The following is a 21,691-nucleotide window of genomic DNA, read 5'->3' as shown; positions in this document are numbered from 1 at the left end:
ACCTTTGCAGTGCAACAATGAGTATTAACAGCTGATGAATGGAAGTAAAGCAAGGAGTGTAAGTTACAAGAGTGCCACTCCATATGGCCAAGAGTCCCATCTACCCCAGGGCCAAAGTATCACAATGCAGGCATCCTCCCCCTTGCCTCTGCTGAGTAACTGTGTGTACAACCAAGCCCTTTCCAATACTGTACGAATAATAGTAACTATTAAGAACTTAGTAGGTATCAGGTGCTTTACTGGTTATCCCTAATCTCTATTTGAGTGTAGATATCTATTACACAGCTAAGAAACTGAGGCTCAGAGATTAAGCAACTTGTCCAAGAACACAAGAGATGATTAAGTGGCTGAGTATAGAATCTCTCACTCCAAAGACCATGCTCTTCTAGTATTTTACAAAGCTGAGTGTTCCTTTGGTTTCTTTGAAATATTGTTAATTTTATCTTGACAAAAGTAATACTCTGCAATAACTGGTACAAGATGTCTGCCATTTTGTTTTTGAGATGTGATTTCTTTCCCATTTAAGTTTTGTGGAATAGAGTCCCTGACTCAATGCTTAGGCTCTGGAATATAGAATACTTTGAGAGAACTAAAATATGCATTATTTTTCCATTCTGTACCAAGGTACATAACAATTCCTCCACCATCTTTTTGTTATAGTTTGTACTTCCATGATGTGATATCCATACTCACATTAGAGCTCAAATTAAGACTTAAAAGACACATAAAGGAACAGAGCAACTGTGTAATCTGCGATGCACAAGGTGCCACAATGAGCCTCAGGATCATTTACATTTTTACTGTCTGCAAAATGTGCAGCTACTGATGAACACACACACTCTAATGATGGTGGAAGGCACCCAGATGTAGATACTGAGTGATCTGCTGTGGTTAACTCTTTGCAGGATCAGCCTCTCTGTGCAGTGGATGGCACCGACTCTGCAACTTGCTGAGAAGGCCAGTAATGGATGACACCTGCCAAGTGCCTCAATGAGCAACCCCTTCACTTCCCCAACCAGACAGACCTACTGGCCAGCTTGCACTTTCGCCTCTGGTTTGGCGATCCCTAATAGACTTTAGGCTGTGCTCTCAAGGCAGGAAGATCGCCTCAGCCAGTGCAGTAACACAGAGTACTCTCAGCCCCTATGTACAGACAGGAAACATCCAATCACAGTTTCAATGGCACCAGTATCTGGTTAATGGAAAACACTTTTCAGTATTGAAAGGAGTTCAAGAGAAGTAATGCCTTTCTCTCATGTACCTCAACAGTTCTTTCCTTGCCTCCCATTTACATTCATTTAAAATGAAATTTTCATTATTCCCATTTCAATTTCTAATGTTGTTTTCTGTGTTTATGAAGTGATATCCCAGGTGACTTTATAATAAATTTCCCTTCAGTCCTATGATTGCTTTCAGTGTATGAAATCCAAATAGGAGAGTCTAAGTTGTGAATACAGGTCTATTGTATAGTAATTCATTTTTATCTTGAAACAAATATCTGAAATTCCATTTCTTTTCTGTCTCTCTATATTTTGTTTCCATAGTCAGGAGAGCTCGCTTTACTTCGTTCAATTTTAATTCTGCATTCTGTTTGATAATATAATACCATAAAAATAAGGTCTTAAGACTTGACTTCATATATGTAGCTGTTTTTCTCTTCTTATAATTCTACAAGATAAAAGTTATAAAAATATTCACCAAATGTCCTTTTATAATTAGTTGTTATTCACTCTGTGATTTTTTGATGCAATTCACACAAAATCTGCATTTTGTATTCACGCAGGATTACTTGTCTGAGCAAATAGTAACTTTGCATATACATGTGTCATTTTGGTCTCTTAATGAGATTTTTCTTTTACCTATTTGCAGACCACAGTTACATAAAACAAAAGTGTCTGAAAGACTCAAAGTGGACAAAATAATTTATATAAATGTAAAGCCCATTCACCAAAAATTCCAAAAAAATTTGACAAATTTATAGTGATCTCCAAACCACCAGAGGAAAAGGGGACAGCTGCTTACCAGCATTCAGAGCCAGTGTGCAGCAACAGCCATGCATCAAAGTGAGTATCTCAGTATCCTGGTGAAATTACATAGGAATAGTAGTTACCTGTGTGGGAACTTAATTGGGGCACAGGATTTTTAAATTCCATGAAATACCAAATTGACATTTTTGTGCAATCAATTGAATCTGAGCTGATCTTAAGCCATGGATGCACCTTTTAGATTATTTAAAATGTTTTTAAAGCAAAGTAATGAGGGCTAAATTTGACACTTTTCTTATTAAGACCTTTTGGCACAGGTAGTCATTCTTCTGAACATACGCTACAAGATAATATAGAACTTAGACTAAGGGACCCAATGCATTTGATAATAATGATGGTGGAAAAAAAGAAATCATTTCTGGTTATTTGATCTGGGAACTGATTAAGGAAACACTGCTAACTCTCTATTACACAGGTAAGTTTCTATGTTCTAAGAACACAGTCTTCCAGGGCTGCTGCTTGGCATACAAAAAAAAACTTAGTATTTTCTATCAGAAGACATACTTCTAATTTATTTTGTGCTTTTAAAAGTACTGTTCCATTGATCTTATAATTATAGAATCTAGCTACTAATAATAAACAAGGATATACATACATATATCCATTCATACATACCTACATACATATTGAGCAATCAGTCTATCATTGGATCACCTTTCCTTTAATAAGGCCTTACTAGATACCAGGGCCTCTGCTGTGTGCTAAGATAACTTAATTCCTGTTCTCAAGCAGTTTAATTTTACAAGAAGAGACAGCTATGTAAGCACGTAAACTACAATACTGGAAATTACAAGTTTAAAGGTGAGGAGTAAGCCCTCAGAGACAGGTGTGGTATAAAAAATATGACTTCTCCACCCTTGTGTCTAGGCTAACCTATTACTTCAAAAAGCATAATGTAACATAAGTAATATTATGAACTTCATGAGTGCAGGCCTCCAGAGACTTTCAGCTTCCACTTCTGTCTTCCTGGAACACCCCTGATACCATGTAAAGAAGGCTGGGTGAGAAATGATGTGTGTGTGTGTGTGTGTGGCGGGGGGCATCCTACAGTCCATTGGAAGCCTCTAGCCATATGAGTGAAGCTAAACTAAACTCTCTAGCCCTAATCTAGCTATTGGATATCTGAAGCCACATAAGTGACTCCATGGGAGAAGAGCTGAAAGCCATTTGGCTGAGTCCAGCCCAAACAGATGACCAAACTGATGGAACAAAAAGAAAGAAATGGTTTTTTGTTTTAAGTCCCTGTATTTGGGGTGGTGTTTTTAGGAAGCAATAGATAATTGGTACAGAAGATTAGTCACAGTGAGAATGAGAGCTTGACAGCAAGGATAGGCAGGGCAGAGTTGGGGGTAAGACACTTTCACTGTTCATGAAAGGTCACCTGCTTCTTTCTCATCCACCCCTAACAGAAAACTGTGGCAGACACCTTAACTGGCTTAGCTTCTGATCTTCAATTGTGAATTTGTTTTCTCATCTAGCTTTTAATGAGCAGAGTTTTCCCTATTTCAAGCTTTTTTGAACTAATGATTTCCAGGCTATTGACTGCTATCTCTTCTAAAGGCTGATTCTTGGGATATCTTTGTGGCCAGCCAATGCCATTCCCAGAGGGCTCTATCTGGCCCCCAAGCTTGTGTACTACCACTTCTAACCAGATTTGGAAAGAAGAATAAATTTTGAACAACTGGCATATGGAAGCTAGTTAACTTAGAGGTAAACTTCCCCAAGATGCTTTCAGGAAATTTTGATATCAGATTAGAACAAATCACAGTAAGTGATATGGATAATGATGGCTCTGAGTCATCAATAAAGGTTAACTATTGTGGGAGTATACTTGCTATCAGCAAGCAGAAAGATGTGGTAGGCAGTTTATCATTATTTCCATTGAAAATATTTAAAATTGGTGGGGAGAAAGCCCAGAGAAAAACTGATCTGATTGCTTCAAAAAATATCTATTTAGCACTTACTATTTGCCAGGCCCTCCTAGAAAAACCACCTACAAAACAGAATTCAGGTCCTCAGGGGATGTATATTCCTCTGGCATGAACTAGTTAAGTGACACATTATCAAATATGACACATCTAAAAGAATCACTCAAGGACATATTCCGTATAATGTAAAATAGGAATCCATAAAATGGGAAGAAGTGGGGAGCAAAGAAATGAGTAACACAATTATATCTAAATAATTGTCATTATATTAAAAAAAGAAGAAAAAATCTAGGTGGCTTTAACCTGCTTAGTGGAAGGGAGGAGGCAGGCAGGAAGGAGGAGGGTAAAAGGAAAAATATGCTCAAGTCCTCATGCAGCTCACACTGGGAGAGAACAGGATTAGGATGGAAGGAGCATGTGCTAACAAACAAAAAGCAGGTGTGGTACTTTGTATTACCACCAGAAAGTAGAATTTAGGAAAAAAGAGCATTAGATAAAGGGAACTATTCTATGTGCCTAAAAAGTACAACTCACCAAAAAGATACATGTTAATGATACTAAATGGAAAATGTGGCAAACAGTGAAAATGGAATTTAGATGCATTGTGAGTTAAAGGCAAGAACAAAAGCACAATTTAATATAGATGTAGAACCAATAAGAAGGGGGTGATGTATAAAACATGTAGTAGATGGGAGGTCAGGAATACCAGCAGAGATGGAGTGAGACAGCAGCAGCAGCAAATACCAAACAGGGACCAGAGGACTGCTTTCTACACAAACAGCAAGTTAACAAACACTAATAAAGGAAAATGGAGGCCACCTTTGAGTATTTTAATAATATCACTAATGGAAGAGAAGGTCATTCAGATTCGACCCATGTGGAAACAATCAGAGTAATTATGGAATCCCACACTGTAACAGTATGTGGTCTGATTATTAAACAGGCAGTGATTTCATTTTGTGTAGAAGTTGCGCCAGCTTCACTGCTTGGCTTATTTAAGGCAAGGGTGATCCAGGCCTCTGGGAACACCTTATTGGGAGCAAATGTGTCTTTGAGAAAGAGTGGGTAAGTCTTAAACTAGGCCTTTCCAGCTGTAATCTCAGAGCCAATCATTTCTTTAAAACTAACTAGGTTTTTTGCACCTCAGTTATCTTGCTGACTGATTCTTTTAATACACCAATAGGCAAAAGAACCATTATGCAAATAAAGAATTTGTTTCATTTTCTGAATGTTTCCATAGACTATTAAGTATAGAACAGACATGTAAATCTCATCAAACTGCCGTATGCTAAACAATGATGTTATTGTCTAAAACCGTTATCAGGCACCCCAACTATTCCAGAGAAGTTTTCTTCATATTCTGGATCCTACTTATGTCCTAAGAATATACTAAGCAGTAATGTTTTTTTTTTTTTAACGTTTATTTATTTTTGAGAGAGAGAGAGAGCATGAACGGGGGAGGGGCAGAGAGAGAGGGAGACACAGAATCGGAAACAGGCTCCAGGCTCCGAGCCATCAGCCCAGAGCCTGACGCGGGGCTCGAACTCACGGACCGCGAGATCGTGACCTGGCTGAAGTCCGACGCTTAACCGACTGCGCCACCCAGGCGCCCCTAAGCAGTAATGCTTTAAAATGAATGTTGAGTATTTTCTTTAAAATAAAGCTGAATTGTTCATACTAAACGTCATTTTATTCTTGTTTGATCATAGTGTAAGAGTAGCTGCTCCTTTTTATACCAATAGTCCATTTTTTTCTTCCCTAAAAATTGCCTCACCAAAATTTTTTCTGAAATAAAGAATTCCACTCATGCTGAACTAATAATGGTTCAGGAAGATGATTTATGAAAAAGTCTTCTTGTTTTAAAAGATGTATGGCAGAAAGATAAAGCCCAAACTCAAAGAAAGGATCATCATTTATTAAAAACTCAAAAAAAAAAACCCACAAAAAAAACCACAACACAACTTCAAAGTAACTACGACTGGGTTTAGTAAAATGCCAATAGTATTCAAGAGAGTGATAGCCAATGGACAATTGGACATTTTAGTTGATATGAGCAAGAAAAACAGACAATGCTGAAGAAAATGGGTCTAAGTTATATAGCAAATGAGATAGCAAAATTCTTGTGCATAGGAATTTTTAGTATGTTAGCCTATAGGAAGATGACAGAACCTCTTCCACTGGGGATGTTAAAGAAAGGGTAAGATCACTGATTCAGCAAACATTTCCTGGACACCTAATTTGTAGCAAACATAGTGGCAGAGAAGACCACGTTCCTGTCCTTAAGGAGTTTACATTGTGGTAGTAAAAAGTGATCTTGCAGGAGAAATAACAGAGGGCATGATGGGCACCAGGGGAAGTAGGTGGGGAAAGATGATCAGAAATGCTTCATGCCTGAGGAAATCTTTGCTAAATAATTACTTGTCTGCTAGGGTAATTATCCACACATGGAAACTATGTTTGACGTGACCTATGGAAAACAAAAACAAAAAAGACCTCTCAATCTTATCCTTACATAAAGGATTAACTCATAACTCCTCCAGTGTTATCAAACTAAAATAACACAATTTTCTAAATGTTCACACTAAGGTCTAGTCAAATTTAAATGTTTGTTGTTTCAAGCCCTATGCATGTCTGAACTCTCATATATATCGCCAGGTACAAATATAAAACATTTGCCATTTTTTCTACAGGGTGGTATGAAAAGGGTATATATAGGACACCCAAGGAAATATTCTTAGAAATGCTGTGGAAATATAAAAGGAAAAGAAAGACAATTTTAAGACAAGATTTCCAGTGCATTTTGACTTTCAGTAAGAGATGGGATAGGACTGGAACTGAGAGTTCCCAAAAAAGGCAGCAGAATATATTGTGAACAGAAGGTGCAAAATTAGAAATAAAGCAGGTAGGTAAGCAAAGAACCAAATGGGAAGAATCAGAAAGGGTCTCAAATCCCCAAGGACAAGAGGTAGGTACTATGTAGGTCTTAGATCTGGAAACCAGAACTAAACCTTAAGACTTTATAAACAAAAGCTTAGGAGAAAATCTTCATGATCTTGGTTATAAAGGAGTTCTTAGATAAGCTACCAGAAGTATGAGCCATAAAAGAAAAAAATTAGTTCAGACTTCATTAGAATTAGAAACTTCTCTTGAGGAGGAAAAAAAAGGACAAACTACAGATTGAGAGAAAATACTTGCCAAATATCTGATACAGGACTTGTATTAAAAATGAAAAAAATAACAAGGGGCACCTGGGTGGCTCAGTTGGGTAAGCATCCAACTCTTGATCTTGACTGAGGTCAGGATGTCACGGTTCATGAGACTGAGTCCCCCATCTGTTGACGGCACAGAGCATGTTTGGGATTCTATGTCTCCCTTTCTCTCTGCCACTCCCTTTCTCGCTCTCAAAATAAACAAGTAAATAAATAAATAAAGGAAAAAATGCTTATAACTAAATAACAAGACAACGGCCTGATTAACAAGAAATGGGCAAGAGATTTTAACAGACATTGCACAAAAAGATGGCATATAAATGGCAAGTAAGCACATGAAAAGGAACTCAACATCATTAGTTACTAGGAAAATAAAGTTAAAATCACAGCAAGATACCACTGCATTTCTCGGAATGACTAATAAAGACTAAAAAGTAAGGAGTGTTACTTAATATTATGGAAAAGCTCCAACTCTCATACATTACTAGTGGGGATGCAAAATGGAACAGCAGCTTAGAAAACAACTTGGCAGTTTCTTATAATGTTTTGTTTTTTCCATGCAACCCATCCATTCAACTTTTAGATATTTACCCAAGAAAAATAAAAACATATATATTCACACAAAGACTTAGATATGAATATTCATAGCAACTTTGTTTATAATAGCCCCAAATTGGAAATAATCCATATGTTCATCAGCTGGTGGCTAGAGAATCAAACTATAGTATAAAATGGAAAGCACTCAGAATTTAAAAAACAAAAACTATATTCAGCAACATGGATAGTCTCTAAAGCACTATGTTTTCAGTGAAAAAATCTAGAACAAAAGATTATATACTGATTTGTACCATTTAAATGAAATTTTAGAAAAGGCTAGCCTATGGTGAGAGAAACAGATTAGTGTCCCAGGGCCAGGGGTAGGAGAAAGGCACTGAGTACAGAGCAGCACAAGGAAATTTCTGCGGTGATGGAAGTATATTGCTGGTTATGCGATTGTACACATTTGGTAAAACTCATCAAAGTGTACACTTAAAATTGGTGCATTTTATTGTATTTAAATTATATCAAAATAAAGGTAAAAAAGTATGTAAGGTACCTTAAGAGTCTTAAAAATATGTCTTATCACTACAAAGTTAATGATATTATTGTGTACAAAAAACTTGGATGAATGTGATAATATGTGATATCTTAATATGGGATTTCAAAACAATTTAGGGACCACGTAGTCTAATAATCTATTGTTAAGGTTAAGTTAAACCAAGCAAATAAATGTATTAAAATATCGCCTCTCTTTATTTTTATTTTTTTTATAATTTTTTAATTTTTTTTCAACGTTTATTTATTTTTGGGAGAGAGACAGAGCATGAATGGGGGGAGGGTCAGAGAGAGAGGGAGACACAGAATCAGAAGCAGGCTCCAGACTCCGAGCTGTCAGCACAGAGCCGACGCGGGGCTCGAACTCATGAACCGTGAGATCATGACCTGAGCTGAAGTCGGACACTTAACCGACTGAGCCACCCAGGCGCCCCTCGCCTCTCTTTAATATATGAAAATGCTTCCAAAAATTAATATTCTGCTTTATTATTTTTGTGACATTTTTATCCTGTCATTTTCACAGATGAGCATTTGTTAGAAGAAGGGAAAGTTCAGGGGTGCCTGGATGGCTCAGTTGGTTGAGCATGGTACTCTTGATTTCGGCCAAGGTCATGATCTCACAGTTCCTGAGATCAAGCCCCATGTTGGGCTCAGTGCAGGGCCTGCTTGGGATTCTCTCTCTCCTCTCTCTCTCTGCCCTTCTCCTACTCACACTCTCTCTCGAGATAAAAAACCATTTAAAAATTTTTTGAACATTTATTTATTTTTGAGAGATAGAGTGCAAGATGGGGGATATGGGCAGAGAGGGAGGGAGACACAGAATCCAAAGCAGGCTCCAGGCTCTGAGCTGTCAGCACACAGCCTGAGGCGGGGTTTGAACCCATGAACAGTGAGATCATGACCTGAGCTGAAGTCGGATGCTTAACCAACTGAACCACCCCGGCACCCCCAATAAATCAACATTTAAAAAAAAAAGAAGGAAAGCTTGGCTTTTTCCAAAACTGAAGAGCTAACTGGTTTATATGGTGCTTACATTTTCTAATATGACCTTTTATTTTTCTTTTTGTAAAACAAACTGAAGTTCAATAAACTACCTTTGTATTACTTTAAGGATATGATCCCATAAAAAGATGGTGTTTACACCCAAATAAGATCCCTTTATTTTCCTTTAAGTGCTTATGATGCCAAATTCTTACAAAAGAAACTAAGAACTAGAATTCTCATAAGTTAAGCAGAGATTAAGTGTTATATAACTCATCATTTATCTATTTCGTAATTTTAAAAGATATTAACAGTACAAAAATAACTGGAAAGCAAGGCATTCCTGAAAGAGTACATACTTGTTTAGATCACTGAAAACATTTAATGAATTATTTCAAGATTTTCATGGCCTAAAAATTAAAAAGTTAAAAAATATTAATTACTATGTTTATTGCAGCATTATTTATAATGGTCACGATATGGAAGCAACCCAAGTGTCCATCCGCAGATGAATGGATAAAGAAGAGTGGTCTATTAGTCATAAAAAAGAATGAGATGTTGTCATTTGCAACAATGCGGATGAAAATAGAGGGCAAAGCTAAATGAAGTAAGTAGGTCAATCAGAGAAAGACAAATCCATATGATTTCATTTTGTGTGGAATTTAAGAAACAAAACAAACGAACAAAGGAAAAAAAGGTGAACAAAGACCAACCTCTTAAATATAGAGAAGTGGTGGCTGCCAGAGGGGAGGGGGGTGGGGATGGGAGAAACAGGTGAAGGGGATTGTGGGTACACTTATCATGATGAACACAGAGTAATGTATGAAGTGTTGAAACACTATAATGTACACCTGAAACTAATATAACGCTGTATACTACCTATACTGGAATTAAAATTAAAAAGTTAATTAAAAATTTATTAAGCACCTACTATGTGAAAAAAAAAATCCTGTCTATAGAAGCTATTTGAAAAGAACAACTAAACAGTGAACCTTTTATAAATAATGATGCTGGAATGGAATACACTCACAGTATCAGTGTCACACTTTGAATTATGCAATTGGTCCTGTTTTTCCCATTTTTAACCTTACATATTTACTTTGCTCATGATCTTTGTATTTGATGTGTGCGACAAATCCCCCAAAGCCTTTGACTGCACCTTGAAAAGACAGATTTTGAAAAACGTCATTATGTTCAGAGAAGCAAAAAAGAAAATAATACATCACGGTGTGCTTTCCCCCACACACTCACATGCCGCATCCATCAGTCTATTGGATTCTCAAGAGAAAGCTCGAGTACATGAGGTCTATGTTTAGCTTAAAATCAGAATCCCGGTACAAAAATTCTCAGTGTGTTTTACCCAGGTCACACAACTGGTTTGGTCCCAAAGTTGTCTTCATCTGTGACCTAGACAGGTGACTCTGTGCTGACGAAGTGAGACTCAGAACAGTGCATGTGGGGTTGCTCAAGGGCTGCCAAGTTGTGTCTACTTTTCATTTTCAGTTTAGACCATAGAAAATTAAAGGCAATAGAAATGAAAACAAAATATTGAGAGCTAGAGAATAGAGGTGGTTTGAAGCAGCATCTTGATGGGTTAACTTATGTAGTAGAGAGAACCCAAGTTTAACAGCCCTGGGTATGAATACCTGAAGCAGGGAAGAAATTGTACGTGATGGGCTAGTATACTGCACAGCAAGTTATGACTCAAGGCTTCCGGAGTAGGATTTTTCTTCTTAGGAAACATTTACAAAGACTATTTGTGATTACATATATAATATGCCTTCAAGGAAAGTTACTAAGATACCAATACAGAAAGGAAACAAGAGAAAAATGAAACAGTTCTGTATTTGGCAGCCCGCGGGGCTTCCTGGTGGACAGGATGCGTCATGAATCTCTCCTCACGGCTGTCATTTGATTCATCTCTGTTTCTTCCCATGTGGGCTGAAGACAAAAGTCAGTATCACAAAGTCTGGAATCTGAATCCCTAGGAGATAGCTGTAAAGCTTCACAGGCTCACTTTGAATTTTAGGGGGAGAAACCTATATGGGACACCTTATTTCTATTGTATCACGTCTGAAAATAGTAAGCGTGAATGGCATTCCAATTTATCACAAAATATTTGATTTGAGACAGAAAGATGTCTTGGGTTCATTTTCTTTCCTCCCAGCAGATGCTCTTACAATATTCAAGTTGGGACAACAAAAGAAAGGCAGTCCCTTCTCTTTGTCACTTTAATAACCACCACTAGGAAAACAGAATTTCAACCGGCAGGTAAATTAAAACCAGTCAATGGCCTGTTATCAGTGCAGATGATCTGCTCTGTGGATTATTGCAGGCACATTCTGTTTTCGTGCAGAGCCAGTGTGCGAGGCTTCAGAGGGGGAGCTGGGACTATTCACAGACGAGTCCGTGACTCTGCATTCATAATTTGACCTTCAAATATCACCGAAGTATGTTTTCTAGTGAAAGTGTTTTCTTTTGGCACCTGTCTATCTAAGCTACAATCCTTCAATCTCATCCTGGGAGACAGGATTCTTCTGACATCGTTTACAGAATTCCTCTATCGCGGTGTCACATATTCCACATTTATATGCTTTTTGACAATTATTATGCTACTGCTTTATAAATTAATGTTCCTAGTTTTCTTGACTACATGAATTGTCTCCCCAGTAAGATTTTAAGCTCTTTAAAGGAAAGAACGATGCTACTTTTAATTCTCAAAAGCATTCTCTGATTCACTGATTCATTCAACAAATAGGGTGATCTCTATTCATAGCACCAAGTGACCACTTTGGGGGTTGCAGCACCTAACTAAAATATGTTATGTGGTATGGTGTTATAGAAGCAGAACAAAAACATGTGATGGTAGCAAACAGAAGGTAAAGATCATTTCTGATTGGTGGATGGCAGGATAGTGTAAGAAGAAATCACAATGAGTTGGGCCCCTGAAAGAGGAGTGTTTTAAAAACTATTTTAAATGTTGAAACTAACATCTCTTACTTTATTTATGACTATAAAAGCACCACATGTTTACTGTCAGGAAAAAACCTGAAAATAAAGACTAAGCTAAAAGTAGGGGGGGAGAGGGGGAAAGAGTAGCCATTACCCACCTAGCCAGAGGGAATGACTGTCCGTCGTATCATGCTGAGTATGCCCAAAGTAATTTATTCTGCATGTTCATTTTTTTAAAGCTGTATTTAAACATGCTCTATTGCATCCTGTTTTTCACCTATTAATATGTTAAATAATCTTTTCATAAGAATTAGCCATCCCATAAGGTTGTTTTTAATGACTTAAATTTGTTTTGTTGACAAAATATTTTTAATGACTTACATTGCATGGATGTATATTTTTCCATATAGTTTAGCTTTTAAGGTTGGGTAGGATTTTAACCAGGTAAGATAGAGAAGAGAGAGAGAAGAAAAGGAAGGTCACTCTGAGCAGAGGGTACAATGTGAGCAAATATGTGAGATCTAAAAGTGCAGTGGGTTCAGCGAATAGTAAATACGTTGGGGTTTGAGGATCATCTGTAGGCCCTAAGCCCATGAAGACTGGATTTAGACTCTGAATGTCATCCGATGGCAATGTTGAGTCACTGAAGATTTCTTGAGAGAGGTATTATGAACACAGTTAGGATTTAGATTACCGAGGGAAAAGTAGATGGCTGACTGATGAAAAGGAATAAAGACCACAATTCTAGGAGGAGACTGGTGTTCTTAAAGCGAAGCATTCTCCCCACATCCTTTTCCCAATTCGTTGATTTCACAGATTCCGTAGCTTCTTTATATAAAATATAGACTGTTTTTTAAAGAAGCATTTTGTTCTCCTAATTCAAATCTTCCCTTCCTTCTTCATCTAGCTAAATCCTACTCATTCTTCAAAATCTAACTCAAGCGTCATTACCTTTGCCAAGTCCTTCCTGGATGTGGACCACAGCACAATTCAGCATGTATCTCGCTGTGGTGATCACAGATTTACATGTCTGACTCTGTCTTGAATGACAGCTCTGTGCCAAACCTCTTACGAGAGTCTGTCACCTCAACACCCAAGTCCCTGTGACACAGTACTTCTCCATACATTTGCTAAACAAATGCATCAAAGTCCCCAAGCCCCCAGTATTCAATGTTACTTTATAGTAGAGGAGATCTGGATAGGCAAACTAAAATTTACAATTTAGAAATAATAAAATTCCAAAGAAATGGAGAATCCCTAGGGAAAATAAGTCAATTATTTTTGGGAGCTTATTCTCACAACAGGAAATCTATCAAAGTTAACAGCACTGGAGCACAGAGGCAGACTCATTAGGGAATTGCTTGAAATGCTCAATATCAGAAAAAGAATATCTGAGCTTGTTGCCAGTGATCAAATAAAACCACCAGCAATGTACACTCCAGCAAAAAAGCCCAACACGAAGATAAATGGTTTAAAAAAATTACAGTCTAGGCACGACAGATCAAGGGGAATGGAATTTACAACGGTGGAAATTTTACAGCCTTCCCCTATTGCTGATCACAGCAGTAAATTGCATTTTAAAGTGTTTTCATAGAAATAGTCACTAAGAAAATCTGTCTAACACTGAACCGCCAGCAGATTTTAAAACACAAGTGTCTCTGAGAAGCTACTAAAGACTTAATTCAATATAATTGTGTACATATTTTCAATTCATTGAAAACTAGTAACTCCCCAGCCTTGACTGGCTTGTGGAGATAGGAGAAGGCTACAATGAGCTTCATCACAGTGTAACCAGTATGAAATCCACACAGTCTAGCAGTTTTCAAAAAATACTATGCTGGTTCTGGCTTAAATGGCCTATAAGACTTAGGTGGCTGGGTCTCAGTTTCATTTACTTACTTATCAAGTTTGTTCCACCTTCTCTTCTCTACTGACTCTTTCCTTTAGAATCCGAAGATAAAAACCTTACCCTTGACCTCACACCCCCCTCCCGTTTCTCTCTTCTCTGTGCCTACTCCTTCATCTTCTTTCTTCACACTATAATGTAATTTCACCCATCACTTTATTAGAAGTGCTCTTGTCTCCTTGAGGCTACATGCTGTGCACACTCTAAGGCCTTATTTTTCTTCTCCTCTTGACACTATAGCAGTTTTCTTGGCACTTGACATTACTGATTGCTACCTCTTTGAAACTCTTCCTTTAGCTGCTAGGATGCCACACTGCCCTCAACTACACCCTCTTGATGTCTTCTGCCCATGAAATCCTGAAATGCCGATGCTTCCCAAGGTTTGGTCCCAAGCACTTTCTTCTCAGGCTATAGGCTCTCTCTGGATGATGTCGTACACTCCTATTGCTCTGTCAGCTACAAGCTCATGACTCCTAAGTCTTTATCTCCATCCGAGATCCCTTCTTTGTTCCAGAGCTTACCCATACGCCTCTAGACATCTCTAGTGTACTACCCTACGGCAACCTAAAATTGATCACAACCCTACTTGGTCCTTCTCCTGTGGTCCCTTAACAGAGAAATGGTATCACCATCCACTCAGTTGCTCAAGTCATACTCAGTAGTGTTGTGATATTGCACCCCACTTGTACCCTTAAATTTTAATTAAGTGGTGACAAAACCTTGTCCATTTTACCAACTTGAGGTTGTTTAAATTCATCAGCTACTATCTGTTCATAGTGTAATTCCTTTATTTCAGTCCACCATCACCTCTCACCTGCTGGCCTGTCTTGCTAGTAGGCTCTTCCGCCTGTTCTCCACACTGCAGTGACAGTGGCATTTCTATAAGACAAATCTAATAATTTCACAACCTTACTTAATGAGCCCAAATTGCTCTCAAGAAAAAGTCTAAATCCCTTTAAAACAGCTTATAAGGATTTCCATGATTTGGCTCTAGTTTATTTCTCCATTTGCACTTTTAAACAAATGTTTTCCCATTTCCCACTCATTACAAACCTACTTAACTATCAGTTAGAACCCTTTCCTCATCTCATCCACAGAGATATCAAGAGAAACTTCGTCACATACCTTGGTGGAATACAGATGTGATCACAATGTGCCTAATTTACCAGCATATACACTTTCAAAAAAATGAAAAGAAAGAAGTGTTCTTGATGAGCTCATGCTGGCTCCTGTTGACATTACTTCATCTTGTATAGATTCACCATCTATTTAATAATCCACTTGAAATTTTTATAAGAGCATCATCAAGCTCACTGGTAGAAGTATTCCAAATCTATTTTTCATTCTTGTGAAAAATCAAGACGAAATATGCTGATCCCAGTGTTTTTGTTCCTCTTCTGTTCACCATGAATCTTTAGATGGCCATCGGCAGTTTGGTGATCTCACTAGCAGGCTTTGCCTCCGGAGCTACAATCACCTCAACCAGGAAACTTATCCCAGACAGTCACTCCTCATCACTGCTGAATTGTGAGGACCTCTTAGCAAGATCTGTTCTCCTTTTTCCTATTTGCTCCTTACTTGCTCTGTCACTTGTTAAAATGATCCCATCTTTTCTAAGTACTGGCTCTTTTCTTCCTTATCTGAACATTACTCTCAACAACAACAAAAAAAAACCCACGTCCATCTCCTTTTTTGACTACTCTTCATATTTGTCAATGGCCTCAGCTCATTTGAATTTTATCCTGCTGATGCTATTTTCACAGTTTCTCACTAGAGAGTATCCTAGGCAGTAACACATGAATTACTTAAGTTACATTCCTATCTGGTTCTTTTATTCCTAAACATGTGAAGACTGCACTTCTTAGCCTCCTTACACTTAGGTGGGCCATGTGACACGAGAATGTGTGACATGTGTCACTTTGGGGTTAAGAGAGTGAAAAGCTCCTATACAGCTATCTCTCTCCTTGCCAAGGCAAGTGCACATACTGAGATGGAAAACACGCAAGATGAGACAATCCTGGATCTCTAAGTCATTTGTGTTGAAAGGACCCACTCTGCAGAGTTACAGGACTGCTCCCACATTCTCCATTAGCAAGGAATATTGTTTGCTACATTAAGCCATTGAGATGTGGTATTTATTTGTCGTTGCAGCATATAGCTCAACCTTTCCTAGCTAATACAGGATCTTTCACCATTATTTCAAAATTTCAGTGTTAAAGGGCTCCCATTCTAATTTGAGTTTTTCCCCCGTTAGGATTTTAAGATGCTATGGTAAGTTGAATAATTAGCCATTCCTCACTCCCAAAGTTGTGTATGTCCTAATCCTCCCAACCTAGGAATATGTTACGTTACATGGCAAAGAGGACTTGGGATTTTGAGCTGGGAGAACACCCAGGATTATATCTGGGCAGGCCCAATGAAATTACAAGCATCCTTATAAGGAGGAGGCAGTAGAGTCAGTCAGAAAAAGGAACTGTGACAATGAAAGCAGAGGCTGGAGTGATGGACTTTGAATACAGAGAAGGGGGCCATGGGCCAAGGAGGGGGGGGGGGCTCTAGAAGCTGGCAAAGGCAAGAAAACAGATTCTACACTTGGGTATTTCAGAAGGAATGCAGCCTTCTAACACCTTGATTTCAGTCTTGTGAGACCTCTTTCGAACTTCTGACCTTCAGAACTGTTCACAGAATAAATCTGTGCTGTGTTAAACAGCTAAGTTAGTGGATATGATAATACAGATGTCAAATACTACTTTTCCTTTCTCTAAACATCTTGAAAACGACTTTCTAAAGACCAAGGTAAACATATCTAAAAACTACGTCTTAAACTATACTCCTCTTTCTTTTCTTTATCTAAATGCTAATGGTTAAGACTACTGGATAAGAGGTCTCTTCTCCCTGTATTCTTAAACTCACTGATTTTTACCATTTTCTTCTTGCAGGCATGGGTTTTGCTTCTTCTTTATTTGCTAGAACAAGATTTCTTTCCTACTTCCATTTCTGAATCGTTTATTCCATATTCCCCAATAAAGTGTAACACAGAGATCAATTCAACAAGCATTTCACCTTCCACTCTGTGAAGATCACCTTGCATTTAATATTCCCACAGCTGGGGATATCCTCCAGTAGGAAGATACATGGTACAGTCTCTGAAGGGTTGTTCCCATTCCTGCAGTTTTCATACTTCTGGTCAAAGTTCATAAATGTTATCGATATCCCTGACACCTGAGGAAAAGATGTATAATGGCAAAATATCTGTTACACCCGTTTTCTGGTTCCAACTGGGAGACTTTTCAGATTAACCTCTTACATAGGGTGGGTCCATGTTTCCAGCGGTAGGTGATTTTTGCACTTTCCCCAAATATGTGTCATTATTAATTGTACTCTTGCTAGTTTCTGCAGACCTAAATACACTTAAATATGAAACAATGACTAGAGGAAACATCTGTTGAAGTCTGTAAGAAACCTCAACAGAGAAGGATCATTCACTGCTCCCCTGCTACTCTATTCTTTCTACTGCTTCCAGGCAAATTGTCCATAACATTTTGGAGCCAGTATCTTAATTAGTGGAATAAGAAAACATGCTCTAAAGTGACTCTTATGGTGAGACAGCATATTGCTAATGATTAAAAACAATGACTCTGGAATCCGAGTTCAAGTTCAAATTCTGACACTTCTCTACTACCTGTATATCTGTAGGCCTCATTTTCCTGATCTGTGAAATTGGGAAAATATTATTACTCATCTCACCTTAAGTAAAATTTAAAATGGGTCCTGGCATATAGTAAGCACTACATAAATGTTGAGTCTATTTTGTTATATAGCAAGTTAGTGATAAAATTACTATTAGAAGCGAACCTGGTACTCTTTGTACTATCCTCTTCTGGATCCTTAAAGCCAAATATGATATATTGGACTTGGTAGGATGCTTTATTACTAAAAGTGCAACCATAAGCCAATTTTAAAAACTTTAGAATGTTTTTGTTGTTTTGGTAAAATAATACATGTTTTGGATAAAGAAATGAAGCAATGATAGAAAACAAAATGAAAAAAATATCCCCTCAAATCCCTTTGCTTAGAATACCTCCCTAGGTATATATGCACCCAGAAAACATAACGAAACGAATGGGTAGGTAATTTTATTAATCATATTATAATGCTACTTTTTAATATAAACTGAAATGGACTTTTTTTTTTTTTTACCCTGAAGTTCTGAGTTAACAGTTCACTAGGGAAACAGCACCAACACAATATAATGGAATTTTATTTGCTTTATTAGGTCATTAAAAAGGCATCATGCTCAAGTTTGTTGACTGGCTCTATACACATATAAAGCTATGGCACTCTCTTCCTCTATTTTTGTTTCTCTTTTTAATCTATACTTTGTTAATCCATTATTAATTTACTTTTAAAGAAAACATAAATGGTCTTAAAGCTCAATACTATAAAATAAAATCTGCAAAACTGCAGTTTTAATGGTGTAATTTACAGTATGTTTTATTAAAATGATGATAAATCAAGTAGTAAATAAAGCTGCAGGTTTCAGACTTCTTTCATTGACACAGTTCTACAAGTCTACTGAAAAGGCTGTGCTTTCCTGAACATGATAATTAAAGAGAAAATGTAGCCATAACTACAAGAGAGGCATACATATGCCAATAATTTCACAGTGAAACTATTCTACAAATGCTTGGAGTTCAGTATGTATCTGAATTATTATATTTGTTTTATATATCTTATACACACATAAATCAGAGACATATGTTGACCTTTTTCTGACAGCGATCATAATTCAATCCTTTTTCCAGAGGGCTGTATTTATACTAAGCCTAAAATTTATATTTATTAATGATTTATGCTCTGCCTATTTCTAGTGGGCTTACGGTACTGGTGCCACTTCTAGCCTTATGGTGCCTTTGGGAAAACGGGAGTGCGAATTTGGGTTGATCACAGGCCGCATTCAGTTCCCATGCACCTCTGGTGTAGAGTATGTAACTATACTGATGACTGTCTGGTAGGTTAAAACACAGATGTGAGATTTTAAAAAATGTAGACTATATTAAATGGAAGAAGGAGCTGATGATGATAAAGCAGATTTAGTATATTCAGGCACCTATTCTGATTCTACATTTTTGGGGAGCTAAGGCAGAATGAGAAATATGGGGGTTACATAGCTTCTTTTCCTCATGTGATGTATAAAATCATCTACACATGCAAATTTTTTTCTGGAACTAAACTCATGTGGAAATAGCTTTTATCTTCTAGAAAAAAAGATCTTTATCTTCAATTATGGTTGGCTAAAAGTTCCAGAAATGCTGTACAAATAGACAATTCTGGCATCAACCCTCCCTAAGAGCAGGAGGCATGAGAGTAAATTGTAACTCTGTGAAGATGTATTTTTAAGGAGCTAAAAATTAATGTAGTTATTTGCTTTCTAATTTTCGAGTTAATTATGGGACAAGACTTGGAAAATCTTTTCAAATGGCTGTAAATATGTCCATTGGACTGTGTAAAACATCAGAAGTATGAAACTTGTTTTGAGCTGATGTCAGATTATGTGTTGACCACAGTCATTGTGACTCATTTTCCAAAAGGTGACAGATTCTGAAAAGCAATCTCTTTTAGGGTCAAGTTCTTTCGTAATCTCTAATACAGCAAATGCCATAATTTATCAATGAAGAAAAATACATTCCACTAGCAAAACAGAAATTATATATCCTGAACATATATTGTAACATGGCATATTTTACTCATCTTGCACCCTGGGTAAATGTAGGTCTGTGGCTTTTATAGCAATTTGTAAATTTAGTAATCTCTGCATTTTCTCTTCATATTGAACAAGGTTTTCTTGTTCAATAATTCAGTATATTGTACATAAAACAAAAAAAACTAATTTTTCATTTGAATTTAGTAGTTTGCCACCAACTCAATTTGACTGAATCTATTATGATTCTATTTCTTGTGTCTCAAGTGGTTTGTGGAAAACATATTATCCCTAACATTCAAAAACAGAAAAGACAAATACAGAAAATGTTTTTTAAACAAAAAATTTGGGACCTCCATTAAAAAAAAAAGTATAGCACATTAGGAGAGTGTTGTTGAGTGAATTACAACAATTTTCTGTGCTGTGAGGCCATTTCAGACCATTTTCCACTTTCAAAGGTAAAAAGAACTAGTCAAAGATACAAGCTCTTACAAATACTTCCCTATCATTATTTCATGGAACCCATCACTTATTTCCAATACAATAGCAGTTTTATAAAATGTCACTTTGATTACCTTAAAATCACTTAGTTATAATTAAATCTTAATGTATTCTGTTAGAATGACTCACAGTTAAGGATGAGGAATTTGCAATGGACTCTACTTCAAGGTCCAACACTAAAAATGTCACAAATAATTTACAGATTGTTTTGATAATAATACAGCAAAGACCCATGAAACTTCATTTTCAATAGCTTCTCAGTAAATTTATATGCCAGGAGAATACTAATGACAGGGACTAAAACAACAACAACAGCAATCACTTCAAAGATACATTGGCTTCTGTGACCTGAAAAGGGATAACTTACTGTTCTATCTCCTCTCTCAAGAACCAGTAGCAGTCTTCCATGTTATTGTATGGATTTATTTGCTCATTTTCTACTTCCTCATTAACTGGAGTTAGCATTTTATATTCTAGAGCAGTATCATAGAAGTCTATGGGGGAGACAGATAACTAAGTAAACAATCATAATTCAGTGGAGAAAGTGCTGTGATAGGGTAGTAAGAAAGGCAACTAACCAAGATTTGTTAGAGAAACAGGGCTTGCTGAGGGAAATGAGGTCTAACCAGAACCTGAAGGATGTAATGAGGGGAGATGGGTATAGAAGGCTCCAAGCGAAGTGAAAGTATGTTTGAAGGCCATGGGACAAGAGAGAGGTGTACTGGGACAAAGGTGTATGGAGGAAGGCAGGGCTGAGTGACAGGAAATGAGGGGCCAGCTGATCAGGTCTTTCAGCCTGAGGGACATTAAGCTCTCAGGTCATCAGTCTAAGGGATAATATGTGGGCACTGGAAGGTTTGAGGTGTCCCATGCCCAAGACTTTGTCTCTTCTTTTTCTCATCCCCATTGCAAGTAAACTACTTCAGTCTTCTTTGCTCTTTAGGAGAGTGGTGGAGGGGACGAGCAAAAGAGCATTTGCAGAGCCCTTATAGTTAGGAAAGACCTCAAATTTGACTTTTCTCCTCATCTCTAAATGAGGTTACACATATGGTCACAGAGACATTGTGATTAGATAGTAAGAAGATGTTAAATTTTTATGACCTGGTCTTGCATTTATTTATTTATTTTTTTTACATTTATTCATTTTTGAGAGACAGAGAGAAACAAAGCACAAGTTGGGGAGGGGCAGATAGAGGGAGACACAGAATCCGAAGCAGGCTCCAGGCTCCTAGGTATCAGCACAGAGCCCAATGCAGGGCTCGAACTCACAAACCGTGAGATCATGACCCGAGCCAAAGTCAGACACTTAACCGACTGAGCCACCCAGGCGCCCCGCATTTATTTTTTTAATACAGCAGAAAAAAAAAGTGGCC

The 21,691-nt window shown here is 37.4% G+C and overlaps 1 protein-coding gene and 1 long non-coding RNA gene across 8 annotated transcripts in view; one reads left to right on the top strand and one right to left on the bottom strand.

The window, feature by feature from the left end:
- The window catches only part of LOC123379295, a 57,403-nt gene extending 55,734 nt beyond the window's left edge, over positions 1 to 1,669 (top strand). For all 3 annotated transcript variants that reach the window (XR_006583577.1, XR_006583576.1, XR_006583578.1), the window contains exon 4: positions 906 to 1,669. This is a non-coding gene — a long non-coding RNA (uncharacterized LOC123379295). The remainder of the gene's footprint in view (positions 1 to 905) is intronic.
- The window catches only part of FER (FER tyrosine kinase), a 442,286-nt gene that overhangs the window by 42,278 nt on the left and 378,317 nt on the right, over positions 1 to 21,691 (bottom strand). The window lies entirely within an intron of this gene.

This window comes from Felis catus, chromosome A1, assembly GCF_018350175.1.
Source record: "Felis catus isolate Fca126 chromosome A1, F.catus_Fca126_mat1.0, whole genome shotgun sequence".
Taxonomy (NCBI): Eukaryota; Metazoa; Chordata; class Mammalia; order Carnivora; family Felidae; genus Felis; species Felis catus.
This window is presented reverse-complemented; position numbering and strand designations above follow the sequence as displayed.